This window comes from Mauremys mutica, chromosome 1 (genome assembly GCF_020497125.1).
Source record: "Mauremys mutica isolate MM-2020 ecotype Southern chromosome 1, ASM2049712v1, whole genome shotgun sequence".
Taxonomy (NCBI): Eukaryota; Metazoa; Chordata; order Testudines; family Geoemydidae; genus Mauremys; species Mauremys mutica.
The window spans coordinates 72,557,715-72,583,165 of record NC_059072.1 but is presented as its reverse complement, the minus strand read 5'-3'; the positions used below and the strand labels follow the sequence as shown (position 1 = coordinate 72,583,165).

The window sequence follows — 25,451 nt, the reverse complement described above, 5'->3', positions numbered from 1 at the left end:
GAGGTGGGGGAGCCTCCACAATAGCTTTAACTTTTGCTGGGGCCTTATGAAGACCTGCAGAATCAATGATGTGTCCCAAATATTCAACAGAGGGCTTGAAGAATTCACACTTGTCTTTGCGAACTCGTAGGCCATACTCTTCCAGTCTTTGTAGGATAGCCTTTAAATTCTTTAAGTGATCCTCTTCATTTCTTCCAGTGACCAGGATATCATCCAGATAGCACTGAACTCCTGACAAGCCACACAAGATCTGGTCCATAGCCCTCTGGAACAGGGTGGAAGCAGACGTTATTCCAAAGTGTAGGCGACAGTATCGATAAAGCCCCTTATGAGTCACAATAGTCAATAGCTCTTGGGACTTTTCATCGACATGCATCTGTAAATATGCTTGACTCAGATCAATCTTATTGAACTTTTGTCCCCCAGCCAGGCCTGCGAAGAGGTCATCCATGCAGGGGAAGCGGGTATTGCTCTGCACACAACACTGGGTTGACAGTGACTTTAAAATCACCGCAAATCCGGAGAGAGCCAGCTTTCTTCACTATTGGAACGATAGGAGTGGCCCATGAGCTATGGGTAACTGGTATTAGGACTCCATTGGTGACCAGGCGCTCCAGGTCTGCTTCAACTTTTGGCCTGATGGCATATGGCACAGTTCTGGCTTTCAGATATTTTGGTGGACTGTCAGGTTTAATGTTCAAGGACACAGTGATTCCCTTCATACTTCCCAAATCATCTCCAAAAACAGCAGCATGTTTCCTTAGTATAGGGGTTAGACTGGTTTCTTCTTTAGTCATCCGGTGAACTTCTGCCCAGTTCAGTTGAATCTTCCCAAGCCAAGACCTACCCATTAAGGCTGGGTAGTTACCTCTCACCACAAACAGTGGCAATTTAGCAGGCTGTCCATTGAGCTCTACCTTAACATCAATAGTGCCCAACATGGGCACAGCTTCTCCCGTATACATCTTCAGAACAGTTTTTGTTGCCTTAAGTGGAAGATGCTGTAGCTTTTCTTTATACACAGTCTCGGAGACCAGCGAGACGGCTGCACTGGTGTCCAGTTCCATGCGTATAGGTTTGCCACCCAACAACGGGGTTACCCAGTATTCATGTGAGCCCACTGCCAAAGACAAAACATGCAGTGGCACTTCCTCTTGTGATGAGGTGTCACCTTGATCATCCTGGGTCTGCTCTAGGGTATGCAGGGTTCCTCTTTTTGTCGGCCAGACCACAGGCCTCTTTCTTTTGTTTACAGGCATACTCAATGTGTCCCTTTTTGCCACAGTGTCGACACACCAGGTCCTTACACCAGCATTCTGATGCCTGGTGACCCGGCTTACCACAGCAGTAACATTTTTGACTCTGCACAGTTTTGTGGGTCGGTCCTTTTGACACTTTTTGCACCCTAGGGGATGCACCGATGTATTGCGCCTGCCTTGTAGCCAGTTCCATGGAGACAGCAATATCAACAGCCTTCTGTAATGTAAGCTGAGCCTCTGTCAGTAGGCGCTTCCGTATAGCTTCACTGTAGAGGCCACACACTAACCTGTCACGCAGGGCATCATTTAACATCTCTTTAAATTCAGTGTTCTGCTAGCTTTTTTAAAATTGCTACAAATTGTACAACTGTTTCAACTTCCTTTTGGTCTCTTTTGTGGATCCTCTCTCTTTCAGCAATTACCAGTGGTTTTGGGGAAAAATGGGACCCCAGGATTTCCACAATGTCACTGTAAGATTTAGTCGCTGGCTTAACAGGGTGTAGTAAGCTGCGTAGCAGGGAGTAGGTTTTAGCCCCTACAACACTTAAGAATATTGGCACCTTCTTCGCTTCTGTAATGTCATTTGCAACAACAAAAAAGCTTAAAACGCTCAGTATACACATGCCACTGCTCTATATTCTCATCAAAAGGTTCCAGTGGCCTGGTCAGAGTAGCCATGATTTTTAGTTTCACTTTCACAGTCAGTGCAAACAAGCAGGTTTTTTTTTTGTTGGTTTTTGTTTGTTTGTTTGTTCTTTACCTTGACTTCTACTTCCTTCTGTTACTGGAGCAGCACCGGAATCCCATCCTCGTCGCCACTTGTTATATCCTTGGGGGCAGCCGGTTTAGGAAGAAATCACTTGAGGCCAGACAGCAGACAGCTAACAAAACTACCATTTTATTTACAGACACAGAGCTCACCCAACTGGCCGAAACTGGCTGGGCTATCCCCTAATAATCTAACTCAGTTGCCATAGGAACAAAAACCATGACAACCAAATACACAACAGTTGTGTCTACTTCAACAGGGTATTTGTTAATGTGATGTGAAGCGGTCAGATATTGCTTTTATGGGGGCCACCATATGGGCAGCTACCAACATAAACAGGTTTGTGGACAGCACATACAGTAAGACGACAAAAATTGCACCAGCCCTGATAACAACTAGGGACTACTCTAACTTATGCCAGAGCACAGCCTCTAATGGACTCTCTGCCAGTAGATGATAGGCACAGAAGATTCCTGCTATGTCCCTGACATGTCCCCTTCCTTTCCAACACCAGAGACAGTGGGGGCTGCTGAAGCAGGAGCCACCTCATCAGCTTGCCATTTACAGCCCATTTAAATTCCTTGCTAGCTGTTTACAGCCAAAATCCAACCCCTTTGTGTTTTCTATGGTGCAAAGGAGCTAGATCTCAGTTGAGAATCTGGCCCTATGTATATACTAGTTAAAATAAAATAAGCAAACAATTCACTAGGGTTATACTGGAAACAGGCGAATCAACATACTGGGAAACTGGCATAATGGAAACTTGTGCTGCTTATAAACTAGAAAATGGATTTATTGGCTATACTAGGAAGCTGGTATATTGGGTAACCAAACAGAACTAGTTTCTAATTATAGTTAATAAATCCAGTATCCCAATTTCCTAGTATATCTGTTCCCCATTATAACTTGTATTATTACCAATTCCTGTATATCTAGCAAACAACAGTATAACAAATAAAGAATGTTCACTAGTTTTAAAGCACAAATCAGATCCATAATATAATGATGAAGATGGTTAATACGGTTACAGCAATCTACTGTTCAAAGTGTTCATTGATCTGCAGGTACCATAAATGACTGCACCTTTAGAGCACTTGGGTACATTAATATTTGTATTGCAGCAACATGTAGAGTTCTCAGTTAGGGATCAGGGTTCTATTGTGCTAGGCACTATATGAACACAACTAAAATGATGGTCCCTGTTCTGAAAGGTTTACAATCAGAGTAAATGCTGCCTCTTCCTGATATGGAATATTTGTTTCTTTCTGAAACTGCTGCCACTGATTGCAACTCACCATTATAAACTCACATCGTTTTAATATGAGGATGAGGACAATTTGAGTACCATCTGCTCCTACTTTTCCTTTTCAGGCAAAAGGGAAGGAACGTGCGAACTATACTTTATGTTTGTCAAACAACTGGGAGTGCATTTTCAAACCGATCTTCTCAATCATTTGTTGAGCCCTTGAAAGCAGGACAAGAGATGGGATATAAAGAAAAGTAATATCCGGTTAAGGCTTTTAGACTCGTGTTGTCTAAATTATGATTGACAGTGGATGATTTGTTTTGTGCAACTTTCTTCATCATTCACATGGCTTATTCACTGGTGCTTTGAAATCTAAATTAAAATTTAGAAGATGGAATTAAACTTCTCCTATGAAAGGAAATTAAATTTTATAGAACTATGCTTTAAAAAAAGAAAGATGTGACTTAAATGCACAAAAGCAAGGACGTTCAGAGCGGAGTGTGCCACAAAGAACCAAGTCCTGCACAAACACAAGGCAGTATGGGACAACAACCGGCTTTGCAACAAGAAACCTTCCATCAGTGCAGGCTTCCATTTCAGGCTGCCTGTATGTGCTACAGGGCACTTGCTACTTTGCCTGGTCCTCTGAGCAGCTCCCTTGCTGCTATTGCTGGCAGCTTGCACTTATTGTGGATGACTATGTATACATTTGCCAGGATTCTGGCTGACCTTATGGTGAATTTGCTTATTCCATGCTGTTAGCCCCATTGAAGCAACAGTCTCACTCTGGCAGGTAATGTTATGACATATATCATATTTACCCCAAAACCGTGGGCACAGATTTTTGCCACCCATACACCCATGTAGGCATGGACTGAATATAGCCCATTATCTTTAACTTCACCAAGTCCCCATTATAATTTCAGATGGTAAAGTGGGCAGTCCGATCATATGTGCAATAGCCTCATGGAGACGCGAAAGCGTGATCTGACTGAAGATGGAACAACAGTTTTAAATTAAAATGCCTTTGCCTAAATGGCTTAAATCGGACCCTTATGGATATGTCAATGGAAACATTGAGTTGTGTTAGAACTTTAAAAATTATTGACATCATACCTGTCCCAGAAACTGTACTGAGAATTTGAGCAGCATAATTACCACTAAGCCTGTTTAAAGCAACTTCATTTATGCAGCCCTAGTAGTATCCTGGGTGTAACTAGGGAAGGACTAGACAAAAGCCAACATTTTGCATGCCTACTTGTTTCTAAATACCTGATGTGCTCAGATACTACAAAGATGGGGCAATACAATTTATCCTCAGAATAACCTGTGTGGTAGAAAATGTTTGGCCTAGCGGAGGGAACAAATGTGCACAACCTTTTACACTATCATACAAAAAGCTCTACAATTAACAAGGCTCACTACTTTCTACATACTCATGTTGAGCCCTTCCTTCTACCCTAGTGCATCAGCAACAGATCTCCCTAACTTTATACTCTTTCATTTTCTTGAGAACCTACAAGGCTAACACACTGAAAATTGTACATACGGAGTTCCTCAGAGGAGATGACTTTAGTTCATCTCAGGAAGGTGTCCACTGTACTGAAACTGCAGTGTGGGAGGGAGAGCACCACATGGTTTGCAAGTAAGCTGAGTCAATTTACAACAAAGAATTTGCCCTTGTCGCTCTGAAATGAGCCCTTAAGACCACTGAACTGTTTTATGTCTTTTTAAAAACCAAAAAATTATTTGAATAAAAAAAGCCATTGCTTAGAGCCAAATTTCAACCCAATAAAAATGCAAATTGATTAGTTATACACTACTCAAAACTCATGTTGATATTAAAAAAAGGGAATTCCAATAGAGCCTTAACTACAGGGGCACTGTCGTGTTTCATTATGCTAGCACTGATTATCTTTCATCTCGCCAAGATGTGATACGTGCATTTTAGAATCCAATTGACAGATAAAGAGGTCCACAAGTTAGACAGAAAAGCAGAAATAAATTTTGGCTTTAGGGATATGTTTGAATCCTTCAAGAATAGTCAGAGTAGACAGTCTCAATTATTCCTCCAGGAATCTGATTCATCACCTTTAGTAAACACTTAGCTGTTTATTACTTTGGAAGCCAGTTGACATTTGGGTAAACAGTGATCAATTTAAGGATTGCAACTTCTTCTAGCTGCCTGATTGCGAGCTAGAAATATTTAGTGTCACTATTTTCTTAGACACTGCTGATTTTCATAGTGGGTTCTATGCCTTATTTACCTTTAAAAGTACAGGATTTCTGTCCACCTTTATAAAGAATAAATTAATTTTCATTGTGTAACCAGCTAACAGTTATCTTAATTAATGTACAAGTGGTCAATCCAGCCTTTGAAGATCATGTATTAAAATAAATTTAAGTCATTGTCAAGGTCACTAAAAATGGAAATAAATTTTGAAAATAACAAATGCAACAGTGCATAGAGTTAGATTAAATGCCTACAAGCTTATTTTGTCCCAGCTGATTTTTCTTGGAGTGCTTCTGTTTTAGCACTTATCCCAACATGTTTAAATGGTACTAAATACACATTCATATATAAAACCTCATTCCAATCCCATTTTGCAAGTATTTATAAAAAATAAAAGCAATACACATCCGACTGCTCATAGCTTTAAGCAATTCTAGTATATCATGAAGATATATTTGACCTCTGCCAAGGTTACTTGAACATGTTCCCCATGTCTCTCTGCTTTAACCACCAGATACTCAGAAAGATCAAAGTGAGGAACAAATTCATGATGTGTCCTGATTATTATTAAACAGGAAACAGCAATGGTAAAGTGCAGTGCAGAAGAATAAAAAGGTGATCAATTTGTAGATTTATATCAAAAGCAATAGCTTTGTTGCTGTGCTTACCAAATGTATGTTTAGTTAAAAACTTGGACCCTTCAAATAGAAACATCATTTCTTAATTCCAGGCACAAGAAATCTAGAAGATTGATGTTGCTCCACCCACCCCGATAAGCATCTTTTCAATTAGGCCTGAGCCACCTAATTTCCCATCTTCTACAACTCAGTGACACACCCAGAGGAGAAGAGCCCATTCCAACCATCTTTTCTTGCCAATTCACCAAGGCAGTTCACTGAAAATGAAAAGCACTCACTTATAAATAGTGGCAACAGTCTATGGCGTGTGTATGTAAATATCATTTCCTAGCACCTAGGGTCTGGAAGGTGATGCATACAAGATAAAGTTACCCCTGGAGCAAGGTAATACATGCACAATGAAATTCCTTCTGGTTCAGAGGTCCGGGACAATGCCATTCACATAACACAAGCAGGGGCGGCTCTAGGAATTTTGCCGCCCCAAGCACGGCAGGCAGGTTGCCTTCGGCGGCTTGCCTGCGGACGGTCCACTGGTCCCGCGGCTTCGGCGGACCTCCCACAGGCTCCAAAGCCGCAGGACCAGCGGACCCTCTGAAGGCAAGCCGCCGAAGACAACCTGCCTGCCTGCCGTGCTTGGGGCGGCAAAATTCCTAGAGCCGCCCCTGCTTGTGTTATGTGGAACACAAGACTGCCATTGGGTTTGTTTAGAAGAGGACCCTTGATGTAGCGGCTACTTTGGGATGAATCTGTATACTAAAGAAAGGGTATCCAAAATGGCCTTTCAAAGCCTGGCATGAAGAGTGTTGCTGGATGTAAGCATATTACAGACATACAAGATGCATCCACTGTGTAGATTCAGTGGCCTTAAATCTTGCACAACAATACATGCTAAAGAACCACCTGTAGCTTTACTTGGATTTAAAAAAAAAAAAAAAAAAGACTGATAAAGTCCCTCACTAATGCCGGTAAATTGAGAGAGAGAGAGAGAGAGAGAGAGAGAGTTCTGTTATGGATTGGAAACAGGCTAAAAGATAGAAAGAGTACAAATAAATGGTTCATTCATTTAGGATCCAAACTGATTCACCCAGCATTTAATCTAATTATTGCCTGGAAAAGTAGTGCTAGGGAACAGTGAGAAAGCAAAATATCTGTATGCCTAATATTATGTAGGAACACCAGAAAGACCTAGTAGACAGCCCTATCATATCATCACTTTTTTAAGCAGAATTATCATTGATAACATATAATTAGAGACATTGAGAGACTTCCATAAGACAGTCATAGAAACTTCTCCAAAGCCCAAAGAAGTCAATGTGAAAACTTACAACAGGCTTTATACCAGCTCAAATACATGCTCCCCATATTAAAAGAATCAGGAATATACTCACTGAAATGTAAAGGACACTGATTAAAAAACTGATAAAAGGAATCATAGAATATCAGGGTTGGAAGGGACCTCAGGAGGTCATCTAGTCCAACCCCTTGCTCAAAGCAGGACCAATCCCCAACTGTCCCCAAATCATCCCAGCCAGGGCTTTGTCAAGCATGACCTTAAAAACCTCTAAGGAAGAAGATTCTACCACCTCCCTAGGTAACCCATTCCAGTGCTTCACCACCCTCCTAGTGAAAAAGTTTTTCCTAATATCCAACCTAAACCTCCCCCACTACAACTTGAGACCATTACTCCTTGTTCTGTCATCTTCTACCACTGAGAACAGTCTAGATCCATCCTCTTTAGAACCCTCTTTCAGGTAGTTGAAAGCAGCTATCAAATCCCCTCATTCTTCTCTACTGCAGACTAAACAATCTCAGTTCCCTCAGCCTCTCCTCATAAGTCATGTGCTCCAGCCATTTTGTTGCCCTCCGCTGGACTGTTTCCAATTTTTCCACATCCTTCTTGTAGTGTAGGGCCCAAAACTGGACACAGTACTCCAGATGAGGCCTCACCAATGTCAAATAGAAGGGAATGATCACGTCCCTCGATATGCTGGCAATGCCCCTTCTTACACAGCCCAAAATGCAGTTAGCCTTCTTGGCAACAAGGGCTCACTATCAACTCATATCTAGCTTCTCGTCCACTGTAACCCTTAGGTCCTTTTCTGCAGAATTGCTGCCTAGCCATTCGGTCCCTAGTCTGTAGCAGTGCATGGGATTCTTCCATCCTAGTGCAGGACTCTGCACTTGTCCTTGTTGAACCTCATCAGATTTCTTTTGGTCCAATCCTCTAATTTGTCTAGGTCCCTTTGTATCCTATCCCTACCCAAGGAAAATACTTTACTTTTTTACACAATGAATTATTCAGTCTGTGGAAGTCACTGCCACAAGATATTCAGGCTAAGAGGCTCTCAGATTCATATATTTTAAGGTCAGAAAAGACCATTATGGTCATCTAGTTTGAGCTCCTGCATACACAAGCCAAAGAACTTCACCCAGTAATTTCTGCAAGAAGTCCATAACTGCTGTTTGAGCTATAATTTCTCTTTTTTTAAAAAAAGAGAAAGTCTTGTTTTAAAGACTTAACTTACCTAGGGATTCTTGGTCACTTAATTCCAATGGTTAATTATTCTCACTATTTAAAAAACAAACAAACCTGTGCCTTATTTCTAGTCTGAATTTGTCTAGCTTCAGAATCCAACCATTGCATCTCATTGTGCCTTTTCTGATACATTAAAGAACTTTCTAACTATCAGAAACCTTTTCTCCATGTAGTCCAAGATCAAGGCACCTACTAACCTCTTAGATAAACCAAATAGATTAATCTTCTTTAGTTTCTCACTAGAAGACATGTTTCCTAGACCTGAAATTATTCTCTTGTCTCCAAAAAAAAAAAAAAAAAGCTACATTTCCAATTGGTCAACATCCTTTTTGAAGTTTGGACACTAAAACTGGACACATTTTTTCCAACAATAGTCTCACTAATGACATATAGTGATAAAACCACCTACTCCTACTGGATATTTCCCTGCTTATACATCTAAGAATTGCATATGCCCTCAGATACAGAATCACACTGGTTGTTCATGTTCAATTGCTTATCTACTGGACCACCTAAGTCCTTTTCAGAGTCGCACTTTTCCAGGATATAAGATGGGGAACTGCAAGTGTTATTGACATGCTTTGTTTCTAGAAGTATGACCTTACAAATATACATTTGTATATTGCTCAATTCATTCCACCTTACTAACCAATCTAGATCAGTTTGTATAACAGACTTGCCCCACCAGTATTTCCCACTTCAATTTTTGTGTGGATTTGCAAATGTTCTTCCAGATCATTGATAAAGATATTGAACAGTATTGGGCTGAGAAAAGACCTCTGTGACACCCCACTAGAAATACCCCCTCTGAACGATGATTCCCCATTTATAATTATTTTTGTAATCATCACTTAACCATCTTTTCTTTGATTTAATAGGGTTGTACTGATGTTATATAGTGAGTTTCAGGTTTTTTTTTTTTAATCAGAATGTCATGGGGGCTAAGTATATTATGTCAGCCAAACTTGTGATTTCACCAAACAACAATATCAAGTTTGACAAAAACCTATTTTCCATAAAATCATGTTGACTGGCATTAATTATTGGCATCTTTTAATTCTCTACTGATTGCATTCCCAATCAGCTTTTCCATGTTTTCGTCCAGGCGCAGTGTCAGCCTCTCTGTTCTAAAGTTTCTCAGGTTATTCCATTTTTCCTTTTAAAATACTGGCACAATTAGCTTTTTCCCAGCCCTCTGGAACTTCTCCAGTGTTCCAAGGTTTGTTCACAGAATTCAAAGAAGAGCCAATGGTTAATAATACCAGCAGTTTCATTAGATAGGACAAAAATGTATATGGGATAAAAACCTTCATGCCATTCATAAATCAACCATTAAACAACTGGAATTAAGAAGAAAGTAAGCCTATTGGAAGATTATTGCCTAGATGCCCATTATGCAGGTGCATAGGTGCCAACTCCATGGGTGTTCCAAGGCTGGAGCACCCACGGAAAAAAAAATAGTAGGTGGTCAGCACCCACTGGCAGCCCCGTAGATCAGCTCTTCCCCCTCTCCCCAGTGCCTTCTGCCTGCCAACAGGCCCCGCTGACCATCTCTCCCCCCTCCTCTCCCAGCGACTCCTGTCTGCTGGTGATGAGCTGTTCAACAGCATGCAGGAGGTACGGGGCAGGAGGGGGGAGGAGCAGGAAGGAGCAGGGGAAGGGGCAGAACAGGGTGGGAAGAGCAGGGGAAGGAGCAGAACAGGGTGGGAAGAGGTTGGGCTTGGGAGAAGGGGTGGAGCGGGGGCAGGGCCCCAGGCAGAGCGGGGGTGCAGCATCCCTCCCCAAGAACTTTGGAAGAGCCTCTGTGTGGGTGTACATCTTACTTTGAGGCATCTGGTATTGATCTCTGACAGAGAGAGGGTACTGAGCTGGATGGACCATTGGACTGACCTACATTTCTAAGAGGTACAAATGAGCAATGGTCACATTTCAGCTCATAGGGTGCAGTATGCCACCCTCTTGCCTCTCCCCAAATAACTTGTTCACAGTCCAAAGTACTTAGAGTAATATTCCCCTGCTTGGGGTCCAATTTATTAAGTCTTTATAAAAAAAAGTCTCCTTTGGCCCCTCAGGTGCAAATCCTTTCTCCTTGTTAAGGATTCCACAGCTCTCCATGGGGCTGTGGAGTGGTTCAAGCCAGCTTTCCCTGTTCTCCAATAGCCAGGTTCCAAATCTGCTTTGCAGAGCCTCCCTTCTTTCTCTCCTCCTTGGCTCTCCAGAGGCTTCTGCTTTTGTAGTCAAGCCTTCTGGGGTGGTTTTAGCCACATGACCTGCTTGCCATGAGCTTTGCTTTAAAAAAAACAAAAAAACCCAAACACCTGGGGAGGTGAGCTAAGTGTGTCGCTAAGTGCATCACAGGTTGGGGCTGGACCCATTGCCTCTTAAAGGTTCAGTCACCAAGTGACAGGAATGAGGTTCTTTGCTACAGATTTAGGTCTTGGATCCAGGTTGGATAGTGGTAGATTGTCTCCCTAGCTCCCCCACATTGCACTGGTGAATTGAATTTCACCCTCATTGCAATAAAATTATTTCTTCAGACAAAAAGTATCAAACAGAATAGGTAAACAGGATTATAACAAACTCTGTTAAATCAGCAGTGAGCAGACAAAATGTATCGAGCAGACAAAACACATCCTCAGTTCTACTACATAGGCACACCACAATAAAATTGTGCTTATCCATATATCCTGAAGAGTCATTGGAAATTTACCCTTAAGATAGTTAAGTAATCATAATTATTTTAAAATCACAGTTAACGAAGAGATTTTATATTAATGTTACAATTAACAACTGCTGAATGTTAAAACACTTATTTTAGGTAATAGCTAATTGGCTGAAAGAGAAAGTGATGTCTTGACTTAGCAAATGTTTGAGAATCTTAAAGAGGGAGGCCCCAGTCCGTCTAGAAAGAAAAGGAGACATTAAATGCATGCAGTTTTGGGGGAGTTCCCAAAGACAAATAAAAACATAGTAAGAAAATACTAAACTCTTTGGTAAGGATTTTTAATAAACCCCCAAACTGAATATCCATAAAGCTGACGATAGCCTACTCATTAAATCCCTTGAATAAATAAGAGCTTAATAGAAAAAACATTTTGATTGCAACAGCTGATAAAAGTATTAGAAAACAGTTTTATCACAGCCGGTCTCATACTTTCAATCATAAGTCTTGCATACAAAAATATGTTCTTCTTTAGAACAAAAAATGTCCAATTGTAGATTTCCATTTTGTTTGACTGGGCAAGTTTTTCACTCATTGTTTATATAAACAACCTCTCCTCAAATCCACATAAATCCTGAGTAAAGAGAAAGATTTAGACAGGCAGCATATTAGCATTGTCTCTAGCTGGTCTTAGTCTTTCATCCAAAGAACCACTAAAAGCCCTATACAGATGTCCTCTTTTTAATGTTGAACTCTCCACTACGCTGTTATTTTTTGTAAAAGATGCAATATTATTTCCAGCATTTTGTAATCCTCTCTCTTTGATTGGAGTGTATCACGAATGAGTAAAGCCGATTGTAGCAAAGAGGACTGTCATACATAAAGATCCTGAAAATATTTGTTAACATAATGATTTGTTTATTCAGTTTGGCAAATGCTTTTATTTTAACCTGAAGTATCTTTTGTAAATGTCACTGGTAAATATAAATTCATAGTTGGCTAGCAAGCTTCCCTTATGTGTATTTCTAATTAAGCTCTTCCAAGATGCAGAATAATGTTTAAAACAAACATATCCTGTAGGGGATGAAAGTAACCCAAAGTGGTCAGATATTTTTCTTTGTAAAATTGAACATGAAGATGCACTGCATGAGCAGATTTGAGAAGAACATGGAATCTATAAGTAATGATGCTTCCATGTTTTCAATTAAGAAAATTAGGAAATCTTTGCTTGCCCTTTACAATATTATTGTCAACTTTGGTGTCTCCCACACAGCATGTAAGGTCATAAAGATGCACTGTCATCTTTACTTCGATCTCATTTTCCAGTAACATTCTATATACCAGGATCTCCTAAACGGTAACATCCTATATATTGTGGTATAGGCAAGACACAGTATGATAAATAAGAGATTGTTTCATCTGAGGCCTCATCAATTAACTTTGAGTTCCAGAAGGGTGAATGGCTCTAAAAACTTGTGTTATGACCCTGCGCTATAATATATATAATATGAATTATGAACCTGTCAAAAGATTAAGAAAAAAAATGAGTTTATGCTTATGGTTTCTTTATCGTAATTGGACAAATACAGATTTTTTCCAGTTCTCTTACATTCTTAAAACTATCAAGCCAATATAAGACAGTGAGTGTTTTCCAGATATTTGGTTTACACTAAGAATAAGGTGTGATAAAGTTTTGTATTATAAACCAAATATTATTCTGTAGCCATGATTTATTGGCAGGATGAATTGTTAGTCTGATCTCATATGGAGTTTCCTATATTCCATTTACGCTACTATTAGACGTTGTAAACAACTATTTTTATACTTATGTGTAGAAAAGCAAGCAAGTACTCTTGATCTATGGGCTAATGCTTAAAAGTCCAGTATAAATACTTGAAAATAGCTTGAGCATCTTTTGTATCAAACATTAATAAGGCTCACTTAGGCACTCTTAATGTGAAGGAAAATTGGGTTTGTATGAAATGGCTACACTAGGACATTTCATGCTTTTGCAAGTGCAGTAGTGCGATCATTTCCTACAGTATGTCATTATCCTCTGCCCTGTGGTGCTTTTTAAAATTATCTCTTTTCACTCAAGCTGTCTGCACTATGTTTTTAAGCTGTATAGTTTTCAAGCTACATACTTTTCAAATTGTGAATAGTGTGTATTCAAATTTTGAGCAACTACATCACAAGTCAAGTAACATACCATATTGAGGTATACTCCCTTTGGACACTCCTAATAGAACTACAACTGCAAGAACTTGGAGAGAAAAAAAAAATGTATCTCAGACATAAAGCCAGGTCAAGTTCCCCACCCCACCCCCAATAAAGATAAGAAAATACTATTCTGACCATATCAGGAAGGAATATAAGGAATTTCCCTATACTTTTGCTATCTGTCCATTTTACCATAACTAATGCTTATTAATTCCTACATACATACACCATACTAAAAGGCAAATTAATGTATTGCCCATTTGCCATTGTAGCCCAATCTATCATTTATTAAAAGAGCAGGAAGGTTATAGGTATTGTGTTTTTAAATATTGGTATGAGATCACCACTAAAATAATTACATTTATGTAATTCTGGATGCCACTCCACAAGGGAGAAGGTCTCCTCTCAGATTTACAACTGCTGGTAGTGTATGGTTTTGAAGAAGAAATAACTCATGCATTTTAAAAAGCACTTTTTCCATCTGTAAAAGAAAGATGAACATGAAACACGGATGGCACAATAGGGTATCTGTTCAGAGGATCAATATGTAGTTGACAGAATGAGGGTCTGGTTGCAGGCAACAATACACGAGTGTCTGAAATTACTGTACTGACCTCTGTATAGAAAATACAGCATTTGAAAGGTAGGGAAATACTATTGAAATACAGCATATTACACTAAATGTACAAGGTCATAGTCATCTAAGCACAGAGATCCCTCTTCTTCATTCACAAATAGATATTAAGAAAGAAAAATAAGACTTGACTTCCCCCCCAACAATCAAAGGAAAAGATTTATTTGGATACTAACATCTGTCTGCAGATTGTGGCCAAGTGCTTTTCTGTGTTCATTTAGGACTCTACTTGGAAAGCTTTCCAGTTACATTTACTTAGAGATTTCTCTCTTCTACTTCCCATCTGACAGAAATCATTCAGCTGGGTCTGATGAATAATGGTAAAAGGCAGCTTCTATCAGTGATGATTGAATTACACATTGTTAAAACTGCCATAAAGGCTCATTCCAATGAGTATATTTAATTTACTTACTCTGCTCAGGGCTAGAAGCTTGTAGTTGTTTGAGGTCTTTATTTTACAAGACTCAAAACAAAAAAGAACCACCATTTTCTGTGAAAAATTATTAAACATTTGTGCCACTTTTTGATTATACTCCCTAAACTTTTTGTAATGTGATAGGTGCCTAAGCCAACACACATTTAACTTCTAAACACAGTTTTGAACCCATATTAGCACCCTCTGTGCCCACAATATGCACACTGTAAAATATTAGAAAACAAGGCAAAAGAGGAGTATAAAGGGAAGGAAGGAGAGAGTAGAAAGATGCAAGTCTAAAAGGTAGAAACATGTAATTATATGAAAAATCTAAAGAAAATTAATTTGTCAGCTTTTTCTAAGAAAGGGAAGCAGGTGTCATGGCATTTAATTACTTTTTTTTAAACTACAATACAAAGGATTAATTTAGTCCTCTACTATCAGAAAAGCAGATCCTCCAGGGAATAGTGTTTTGAGAACAACACCAGTGTTTCAAACAACAAGTCTTAATAAGAACACTATCTGTTCAAAGATTGCAGATCTTGGAAACGAATCCTTCTCTATTTTGTTACCTGAGATTTCAAGTTTTTGATACTGAAACTCTTTTTTCGGTGTCAAACAATCATGCAAGAGGGGGTCAGAGAAGGAATGAGAAGTCAGGTGATTGACGCTTAAACCCAACAATTAAATGTATTTTTTTCCCGCTGAACAAGTCAAGTGACAGACAGATCCACTTGGAAGACGAGTAAAGTCAAGCTGCTTTCCATCTCCCACAGCAGGAGCTCGAGGATTTGCTTACTCGCTTGTAAGCAGTTTGATTGCTTTAGGTTCAGTTTTTTTACCTCCCGTTTCCTTTAGCCTGCAGAATCCCACCCCTCCCATCTCCCCCAGTTTCGTCCCATGCCACCTTCCAGTGGACTGGAAAGCAGCCTTCTCCGAGACAGGAGAAACACTGGGTGGCTGGGGATTGCCTCAATTCAAGCCAGCATTCAGATCAGGAGACACCGGACAAACTGTTTTCCAGCATCCGCTAACAGGAACATGTGCGCTCTCATCACCGCCCACACAATAGACCACCTGGGTCTCCCTCTCTCTTTCTCTGTACATCTCTTAATCCCCCCCCCCCCCCACGGTAACCACAAAATCCAAGTCACTGCTAGACAGCAAACATCGCAGACAGATCCAGCAGCAGCAGAAGCACCAACACCACTGCCTTACCTGGCAACCAGGGCAGGAGGAGTCTGTTTGTCCTTCAATGCTCTCGCCTCCTTGTCTAGTAGCAATCACACACGCTCTCTCTGCCTCTCCTGGGAGGAAACTGCAATACAAAAAGGTGTGTGTGTGTGGCAGCCCTCCCACATCCACCAGCAGGTTTCTGTAGCCCCCTGCTCTCAGTGGGGCTCGCTTTGTGTTGGGTGTTAAGTTTCAGCTGCTGCTGGCTGGGCGGAGGAGGAGGAGGAGGAGAGAGAGAAACTGGGGGCTGTGCAGCTCCTAGAGCATCACCACACTGCAGCTTCTCCAGGAATCCCTCCAGTGAGAGGCAGCCCATCATCCCCCAGCCCTGGCTGCCTGATTGGCCGAGAGGCGGGGATGCTGCCTCCGCTAGCCAATCAGGCTGCACTAATAATAGGTGGACCTGCTCAGCCGGCATCGCCCATCCCAGGGATCTGAGAGTCTCTGTCCCCCCCAGCGGGCCAGGGGGCTGGGAGGGAGTTCCCTGCGAATGACAATCAAGGACATCAAATCAGTCCTCTGGACCGGCAAAGTGATGACCCCCAAGCAGTGCTGCAAGCTGGAAACAGAGACGGCTGGGTGACCTGATTCGCCCCACCCCCTGGGACTTCAGGCAATTTATAGTATGGCATTTACCGACCACAAAGAGAGGCGCAGTAAGAGAGAAGCAGGAGATGGGGGATGGGGCAGAGAGGTGAGCAGGAACCACAGGCACTAATAAAAGTAAAAGAGCAAGAGTCTTAATCAGCAACAGAGCCCAGGATGCGGCGGCTGCTGTTTTTCAGGTGCAAACTGAGCTGGTGAACTTGTTCATTTCTCTGACCCCCTTTTAATACTTGTTTTTTTTTTAAATTGCCTTCTGGATGGGCGCTTTCCAACCCTACAGCTGTGAGGAGTTCGTGTGCAGTAACATCTAATCAATGGCTGCAAATAAAATTCGCCATAATTGAGTTCTTTGGTTTTTACAGAGCAGGTTTTATTGGCGTTTTCAGGTAAGGAAATATAACAGCTAACTTAATTACCTAGCTCCGTCCACTCTGAACTGGAGCTTTGATTAACATTGGTCTGCAAAATGTAACTGTACCACAAATTCAATTAACAGAAGCACATTTCTTCAACTTTTAATTAGACCTCTCCTCTTTGTCTAATGCTTAATAGAACATAAAGAGCTACTGGGAGGCTCCAAAGGGAAATGGAGGCAGTTCTAGATGTAAATTTAGCTCTTACAAATATAAATAATGGATATAAAAAGAATAAGGTTCTTTCCTGCCTAAATTACATTATTACTGCATGTAAATCACAGGGTGTTGAGGTTTCTTAGAATTGCCGAATGGAAAACGTTACATTCTATAAATAATAATGTCACATTAATAATCTTTCCTTTTCATTGGCCAAAGGTACCACTTCAGGTCCAAAGGTGAATCCTAATCTACACTTTATACACCACAGTCTGTACTGGCCACAGTTTGGCCGGTACAGACTATTACAGGATTACAATTCTTATATAAAGCTTTAATAAATGGCAATACATTCCATAACTATGTGCCTGTTTTTATGTAGTATGCTTAGAGACAGATGCATTAACATATAAGGTGTAGATTATGGCATCTAGCTTTGGGGGAAGAGGACAGGAGGGGGCGCACATCAGTGGTAGTGGACGAGGGCATGACAACTCTGGAAGTCATAATGCCCCGGCTGCCTTTGGAAGCACAGTGAGCATTAAGTCTTACTACACCTTCAGAAAAAAAAATATAGTGCTTTTTCATACTCAACACTTCCCTAGTGGTGTTTTCCAGGGGAAAGTTATGGCCCTGCTCCTGCTCAGTTCAAATACACACCCTTTGGTTTTATCAGTGCTAGACAACTCCCCAGTTCTAGCAGTCAAAGTGTGACTGCTTCTTGTACAGCTGTGTTAGGCCATGATGGTGGGAAGGGAAGGGGTAAAGGGGCTATTTGCACCCATTTAATGCATTGTGGAGGAACAGCTATAGTTTAGCCCAAGAGGTCTAGCTATGCTCTTGGGGGAAATGTGGTATTTGACAAATTTCAGACCCAAAATCACACACCTATTTCCAGTGCGTCCATAAAAACTGCTCTTCTGTTCCCAGGTCCAAAGACCTCAGCAGCTGCTTTCTATATGTCATTTACTTGGTGAGTTAAAAGAACTGTTTCAGTGCCAATAATTTTACAGACACAATACTGCATCCCTGGCACACTCACACATGCACAATGAAGTCAATGGGAGTTTTGTGTGCACAAGGAATGCAAGAATCAGGTCCTACAGGGCTGAGCGGTGTTTTGTTTATATAATTTAAGCCCAATGCGCTCCTCCTATAATGCAGGAAGAAAGGAATAGAAATTAGCACATCTGGAGAAGGCAGCATGAGAACTGCATAGCTCCACTTCCCTATCTTAGAGGCCCTCCAAAGGAAGTCTGCCTGGTTTAAGGCAATGACGTATTTGGTAGGGGCTGGGTGTGTATGTGGTGGTGATGGTGGGGGGGAATTTGCATCATGCTCCCCTTCTAGCCCAGTCAAAAGTGCCTATGACTTTTTTACATTAGGCTAAATAATGTTTTGTTTGTATATGGGGTGATGCCTCCCTTACTGTAAGCAAACTTCACTCCCCTACTGAATATCTACTCACTACCACCCACCTCTCAGGGGAAAGAGGGAGAGTGTCTAACCCTAAACAAATTGCAACAAAGTTCCTAAGGAATTCTTACAGCCATGAGAAAAGACAAGTCTTGCAACAAGCCTGGAGAGTAAAAATCATGGATAGGATGTGGGCAATAAACAATAAATCACGGAGACCCAGTCACCACAGTGTGGGGCTGACAGTCCAAGTCCTTGCCACCCAAGGCTCAAGTTGCAGTGGTCACATAAAATCACGGAGTCCGTGACCAACTCGTAGCCTTACTCAGGATCCATGGAGGAATGTCCAATCTGACCAGAAGGGCCAGTTAGTCCTTCCCACTGCGTTCATGAAGCACAATGATCAGCATTGTGGTTACCTCCTGAATAAATGCACCCAGGCAGGGCCAACTATATTTCTAAAACATTAGATTAACTTTTCATTTTTTAAAAAGGACATTAAGCAGTTATTACATGGGAGATCCTGCTTCAATAGGCTGCAGGACCAGACCCATATTTAACCTTGTATCTCTTGGTCATAGTCTACTCTAAATGATCACTCAGAAATGAGAACTATCACAATACAGAGGTTTTGGAATGGAAGAAGCTACAATGCACAGCAGAGATGAAACTGAAAAGCATGGCCTATCTCAAAAATTAAATAAAAATAGGAGAAAGTAATGGTATTTTTTCTTTGTAATTTTTATGCTTCTGTTCCCTGTAAGTTATGACTGGGAAGAAGGGTGGCAGGGGGTGGGGGAGGAAATATGGACCATAGAGGTAAAATGGTGGTGGAGAGAGAGAAAAAAGGGAAACCAATCAGTTCCACAAAATTTGAGAGAGCCCAAGAGTGCTGGGAGCATATGAAACCAAAAACACCAGCTCAGGCCATGACATGAATAAAGCTCTTACAAGTTTTACAGCGTATAAAGAGCAGATACAGGAATGATACGTCATTGAGCTGACAGCAAGTTCAAGAATGACAGAATTTGTAATATATAGGCCCACAGCACACTCAAACCAGCCATTGGGGCCCTGCATTGCCACAGGATTCCCTTTCTAAGTCAGGCCCAGTCTACACTACAGAGTTAGATCGACCCAAGGCAGCTTATGTTGACCTAACTGTGTAAGTATTTACATTACAATGTTCCTCCCATTGATTTAACTCACCTGCTACATCGACCTAATAACTCCACCTCCGCAAGAGACGTAGTTCAATGTAGTTGCGCTTAGTTCAATGTAGTTAGGTCGATGCAGTGTCAGCATATACACTGTGTTACTTATATCAACTTTAGTGGAATCCAGGAGGTTTCCCACAATGCCCCACCATGACTACTCTAACCATGGTTTTGAACTCTGCTGCCTGGTGGCCAGGTACACAGGAACACGTCCCTCCCCTTTTAAAGCCCTGCAAATTTTAAATTCATTTCCTGTTTGCTCAGCATGGAGAGTTCACATAGCAACTGCCCAGTTGACCGTGCCGGCTCCATGCAACAAACATGCTCCTTCCTGGAGTCCACAGGAGATGGTGGATCTCCTGGCTTTGTGGGGAGAGGAGGCTGTGCAGTCACAGCTCCAATCCAACCATAGAAATGTCACCATCTATGGCCAGATTATTTGGGGCATGGGGGAGAAGGACTACAACAAGGACATGCAACAGTGCCACATGAAAATCAAGGAGTTGCAGTGGGCATACCAGAAGGCAAGGGAGGCAAACAGTTGCTCTGGTGTGGAGCCTTAGACATGCCATTGCTATAAGGAGCAGCATGCCATGCTCTGCGGCGACCCATGCCCCATGGGCCCCATGGATACTTCAGGGGAACTGGAGTCAAAGGCCATCGGAATGAACCCTGAGGACTAGGCATTGGACAAGGAAGAGGAGGAGGAGCAGGATGGGGGACAGGAGACCCAGGGATCCTGTGAAATGGCGAGCCAGGACCTCTTTTTGACTCCTGAATGAACCACCCCCAGCAGTCCCGCACTGGCAAGCCTGATGCGGGGGAATATGCAGTTTGCTTCAATATTGCAGGGACTCATCTGTTCAGTTACTTTTTTTTTTAAATCAGGCTAGAAGGGGTAGTGAAATAACCAATAGAGGTATATTTGCTACCTGCTTATCATTCCCCTATACAGCTAGGCAGATGGGACCCTGTGGAACAGTTTGTTTATGTGTACTGGGATGTCCGGTCAATCCTCCACAGAGATTCATAGGAAACTTTCCTGAAAGTAGCCTGTAATCCTCTGCTGAAGGTTTCTGTGGAGGGCTGCCTTATTTCTTTCAACACGGTAGGATACTTTCCCATGCCAGTCAGCAATTACTTCAGCAGGCACCATTGCAGCACACAGGCTAGCAGCCTATGGATCTGGTCTGCAGCTGGGCCCATGCAGGAACTGTTCTGTTTCAGCCTCCATTAGCCTCAGGAGTGAGATAAATCACCACTGCTGTAGAAAATGGTGGCAGCATTCAGTTCAATTGCCCTATCCACATATACTGATGCCCACGGGCTACCCCCCACATTGTCCCAACTCATCCCCTTTACCCTGGGCTGTATTCCCCATGGCTGGGACTGCCACTGTGCTTTATGAATCCCAAAGAGAAGTGTGAATGTTGTGCTTCTAAGGCCTGGTCTACACTAGGACTTTAATTCGAATTTATCAGCGTTAATTCGAACTAACCGCTCAACCGTCCACACCAGGAAGCCATTTAATTCGAACTAGAGGGCTCTTTAGTTCGAATTTGGTACTCCACCCCGGCAGGTGGAGTAACGCTAAGTTCGACATGGCTAGTTCGAATTAGGCTAGGTGTGGATGGAAATCGAACTTAGTAGCTCCGGGAGCTATCCCACACTGCACCACTCTGTTGACGCTCTGGACAGCAGCCCGAGCTTGGATTCTCTGCCCAGCCACACAGGAAATGACCCGCGAAAATTTGAATTCATTTTCCTGTCTGGGCGGTTTGAATCTGACGTTCTGGTTGCACATCGGGGCGAGCTCCGCAGCACCGGCAGCAATGCAGAGCTCTCCAGCAGAGGAGTTCATGTAATCTCTGAATAGAAAGAGGGACCCGGCATAGACTGACCCTAACTTGTCAAGGAGAGTGAATGCACTCACAATAGTACCTCTGTCCATTGTTTCTTTAGCAGCTGGAAATGTGGCCTTGAGGGTCTCTCCATCCACACCAGCAGAGCAGCTTGGCCAGATAAGGAGGAAAAAGAAGAGGACAAGGGAAGACATGTTCCAAGAGCTCCTGCAAGTTTCTTGTGCTCCAGATTCTGAGCACAGGGCTTGGAGGATCATGCTCAAAGACAGACTGCAAAGGGATAGTGAGGACAGGAGAAACGGGCAGCAAGAGATGATAGCACTCCGCATGGAGCAAAGAGACATGATTGCAGTCTCTGACTGAACTTCAGGCTGGACAGAACTATGCTTGCCTCCCCCTGTGGCCCATAAAGAGCTGCATTCTGGGACCTCCTTACACTTCCTCCCCCCCCACTCCATTCCACATATCTTCCAGGGCAGCAGCACTTCTCTTACCACTCCAGCCCTTAGGAGAGTACACACAATCACTACCGCACATACACTGACCTGTGAGAGAGAGAGTTGGTATATGTGTTTGTGAAATGGAAATGACTGTTCTTTCCCTTTCAAAGGTACGGTCCCCTGTATTTATAAAGTTTTTTTCAGTTTTAAGTGTATATGTTTGCATGGGTTTTAGAATAAAAATCTATTTATGGAAACTTAATTCACTATTTATGGAAACTTTATTAGTCTACAACATATAGTTGCTGGGACTGACGTCATTCACAGATAATAGCAATAGAGGCATTTGAAATGTTCTATTGCCACACACACAGCACTCCTTACAAGGGTCATACCAGGGTGCAAAAAAACCAGTGCCAGGCACAGCACACGACAGTAACATATATTACTGTGGCACATTGTTAAAATGGTCCTTCAAAGCCTACCTGAGCTGTATAGCTCCCCGTTGAGCACTTTTTATAGTCCTGATATCTGGCTGCTCAAAATCAGCAGACAGGCACTCCACCTCTGTGCCCTTCCTCTGCAGAAACGTCTCCTTTGCTTCACAGATACTATGAAGCACACAGCAAGCAGCTATGATCATGGGGATATTTTATTCACAGAGGTTTAATCTCATGAGAAGAGAGTGCCAGCAACCCTTCAAACAGCCAAAAGCACATTCAACCGTGATTCTGCTCGTGCTGAGCCTGTTGTTGAAGCGCTCCTTGCTCTGTCGAGGTGGTTGGTGTAAGGCTTCATGAGCCAAGGGAGTAAGGAGTAGTCTGGGTCTCCCAGGATCACTACTGACATTTCAACATCCTCAAGGGTAATCCTATGGTCTGGAATAAAAGTCTCTTCTTGCAGCTTTCCGTACACTCCTGTGCTCTTAAAAATTCATGCATCATGCACCTTTCTTGACCAGCCCACATTGATATCAGTGGAATGACCCCAGTGATCGATCAACACTTGCAATACCATAGAAAAGTAGCCCTTTCTGTTGATGTTCTGTGGCAAGGTGGTCTGGTGCTAAAATAGGGATATGCATGCCATCTATCGCCCCACCACAGTTTGGGAACCACTTTGCTGCAAAACTATCCGCTATTTCCCTCACATTGCCCATAGCCACAGTCCTTCATAGCAGGACACAATTCATGGCTTTGCACTCCTTGTATCACAGCAACCCCCACAGTGGATTTCCCAACTTCAAATTGATTCCTGGCTGATCAGTAGCAATCTGGCATTGCAAGCTACCACACGGAGATTGTCACTCACTTTTCCACCATAAATTCAGCTCTTATTTTGGTGTCACTCCGCTGGAGGGCTAGAGTGAGCTCCACATACAGTTCCATGAATGTCGCCTTGTGCATCTGAAAGTTCTGCAGCCACTACTCATCAGCTGATACCTACATAATGATGCGATCCCACCAGTCAGTGCTTGTTTCTCAGGCTCAGAAATGGCAGTCCACTGTGTTCAGCTGCTCTGTGAATGCCAACAACCTTGAATTGTTTCTTTCCTTTGCAAACAGCAAGGCAGACTGCAGTCATATTCCGTCTCACAGCTCTGGAAATACTGCATGATCAGGCACATTCGTGACGCTCATCACAATACTGCAGGTTGTGTTCATAATGTTCATCAGAGTACTGCAGAGCAATGCAGGATCCATGATTCTCTCAGAGATGGTGGATGCGGAGGTTTGCGGGTATTTTGAAAAGATGTACAAAACACAATAGGATGCCCATGGAATGATGGGATGGAGAAAACTGCATTGTTGTATGCTAAACCCATATTCCCAGTCACCCGTGTGACTCATTTGCTCCCATGAGGCATTGCAAACTCTTCCCAAAACACCCTGTCCTAGAAGGAGGAGAGCTGCACAGTGGGATAGCTACCCATGGTGCACTGCTCTTTGCATCTATGGAAGTGCTGCTAGTGAGGGCGCACTCTGCCGACATAAGGAGCATAGTGTGAATGTGCAAAAGTGATTTAATTGCTGCAGCGGCTGTACGTAACTTATGTGGACTTAATTTTGTAGTGTAGACTTGGCATCAGTAATGCCACAGCCAGAGTTAGATGGACAAGATGGTGGATCTGCAATGGAAATGCCCTGAATGCCTGCGAAAGTGAATGATATTGATGGCATTGTTAACTTATTAAGTGGATAATTTAGAATAGTAAGTTAATAAGGATTCATCTGTGACTCAAACAATGTCATCCAACAGATCTGTGTTACTTAGGGTTACAAGCATGCATTTCTGTTAGTAATTTGCAGACTTAGTTTCTTGCACTAATCTTAGTTTATTTCTTTGATTTATTTTGCTTATTGTGACTCTCAAATGTTGGTTTGTGGGCAGTCCACATAGCTAGTGATGAAGGAGATGGCAGACGGGTTAGGCTTTCAGAAAAGTTCTGATGGCAGAAAAAAAAGTTCTTTTTAGCTCTTCCATTTTTTGTGGTTTGAAAACACTCCATTTTATATCCTCCTTTCTTCTCTTAAGTTAAATGCACACCCCAGACTGAATTTATAAGAGATCCAAGGACAGATTCTCACTGAAAACACTAAGACATGAAATCACATCCTTAGCTAGTGGAAATTGGTGTCGCTCCACTGACTGCAGTGGAGCTATATAGATTTATGCCATCTGAGCATCTGGCCATGGTGCAATTAGGAAGTGTATTCTTAGAGATAGAAAGTGGAGTTTGTACCAGGAGACTGATGTGAAACAGATGGAAACAACTGATAATGGTAAGCCACAGAAGTGAGAACCATCCTCTGAAAGACAAATGAATACATGAGAAGCTACCCAGCTATACACAACTAATGAAATCAAGTATATTCTAGTAGTTCCCCCCTGTCCAGAGACCTTCAGTTGAATTTAGGTACAAGGGCATGTGTGAGAGGGGAAGAAGAGAGACAGATATCTTTACAATTAGTTCAAGGGTGTCGTTCGTAAATCAAATTAAATCTGCCCAAGGAACCAGAGTGCAAGGAAAAGCTCCAGTGAGGGGAGTTCAGGTATAGTTGCACCAGCCAGCATCTGCTTTGTACAGAAGTCAGCTGCATACTAAGGGGACACATTGCAGTCTAAGTCTGACGCCAATTTTTAAAAAGGGCTTCAGAGGTGATTCCAGCAATTACAGGGCAGTAAGCCGGACTTCAGTACCGGGCAAACTGCTTGAAACTACAGTAAAGAACAAACATTTCAGACACATAAATGAACATAATTTGTTGGGGAAGAGTCAACATGGTTTTTGTAAAGGGAAATCATGCCTCACCAATCTATTAGAATTCTTTGAGGAGGTCAGCAAGCATGTGGACAAGGGGGAACCAGAGGCGATAATGTACTTAGATTTTCAGAAACCCTTTGGCAAGGTGCCTCAACAAAGGCTCTTAAGCAAAGTAAGCTCTCATGGGATAAGAGGGAAAGTCCTCTCATGGATTGGTAACTGGTTAAA

The 25,451-nt window shown here is 42.1% G+C and overlaps 1 protein-coding gene and 1 long non-coding RNA gene across 11 annotated transcripts in view; one reads left to right on the top strand and one right to left on the bottom strand.

Moving 5' to 3' along the window:
• SYT1 (synaptotagmin 1) overlaps positions 1–16,167 on the bottom strand; it is a 514,215-nt gene extending 498,048 nt beyond the window's left edge. For 6 of the 10 annotated variants that reach the window (XM_044979646.1, XM_044979638.1, XM_044979630.1 and 3 more), the window contains exon 1: positions 15,831–16,167. The gene's annotated coding sequence lies outside the window, so the exon portion shown is untranslated. The remainder of the gene's footprint in view (positions 1–15,830) is intronic. The other 4 variants (XM_044979614.1, XM_044979604.1, XM_044979593.1 and 1 more) reach the window with 1 other exon arrangement.
• LOC123344017 lies at positions 16,149–22,133 on the top strand. The gene is made up of 4 exons (XR_006572432.1): positions 16,149–16,539; positions 16,732–16,837; positions 17,954–17,996; positions 21,619–22,133. It is a non-coding gene; the product is annotated as an uncharacterized LOC123344017 (long non-coding RNA).
• Positions 22,134–25,451: the final 3,318 nt, after the last annotated feature.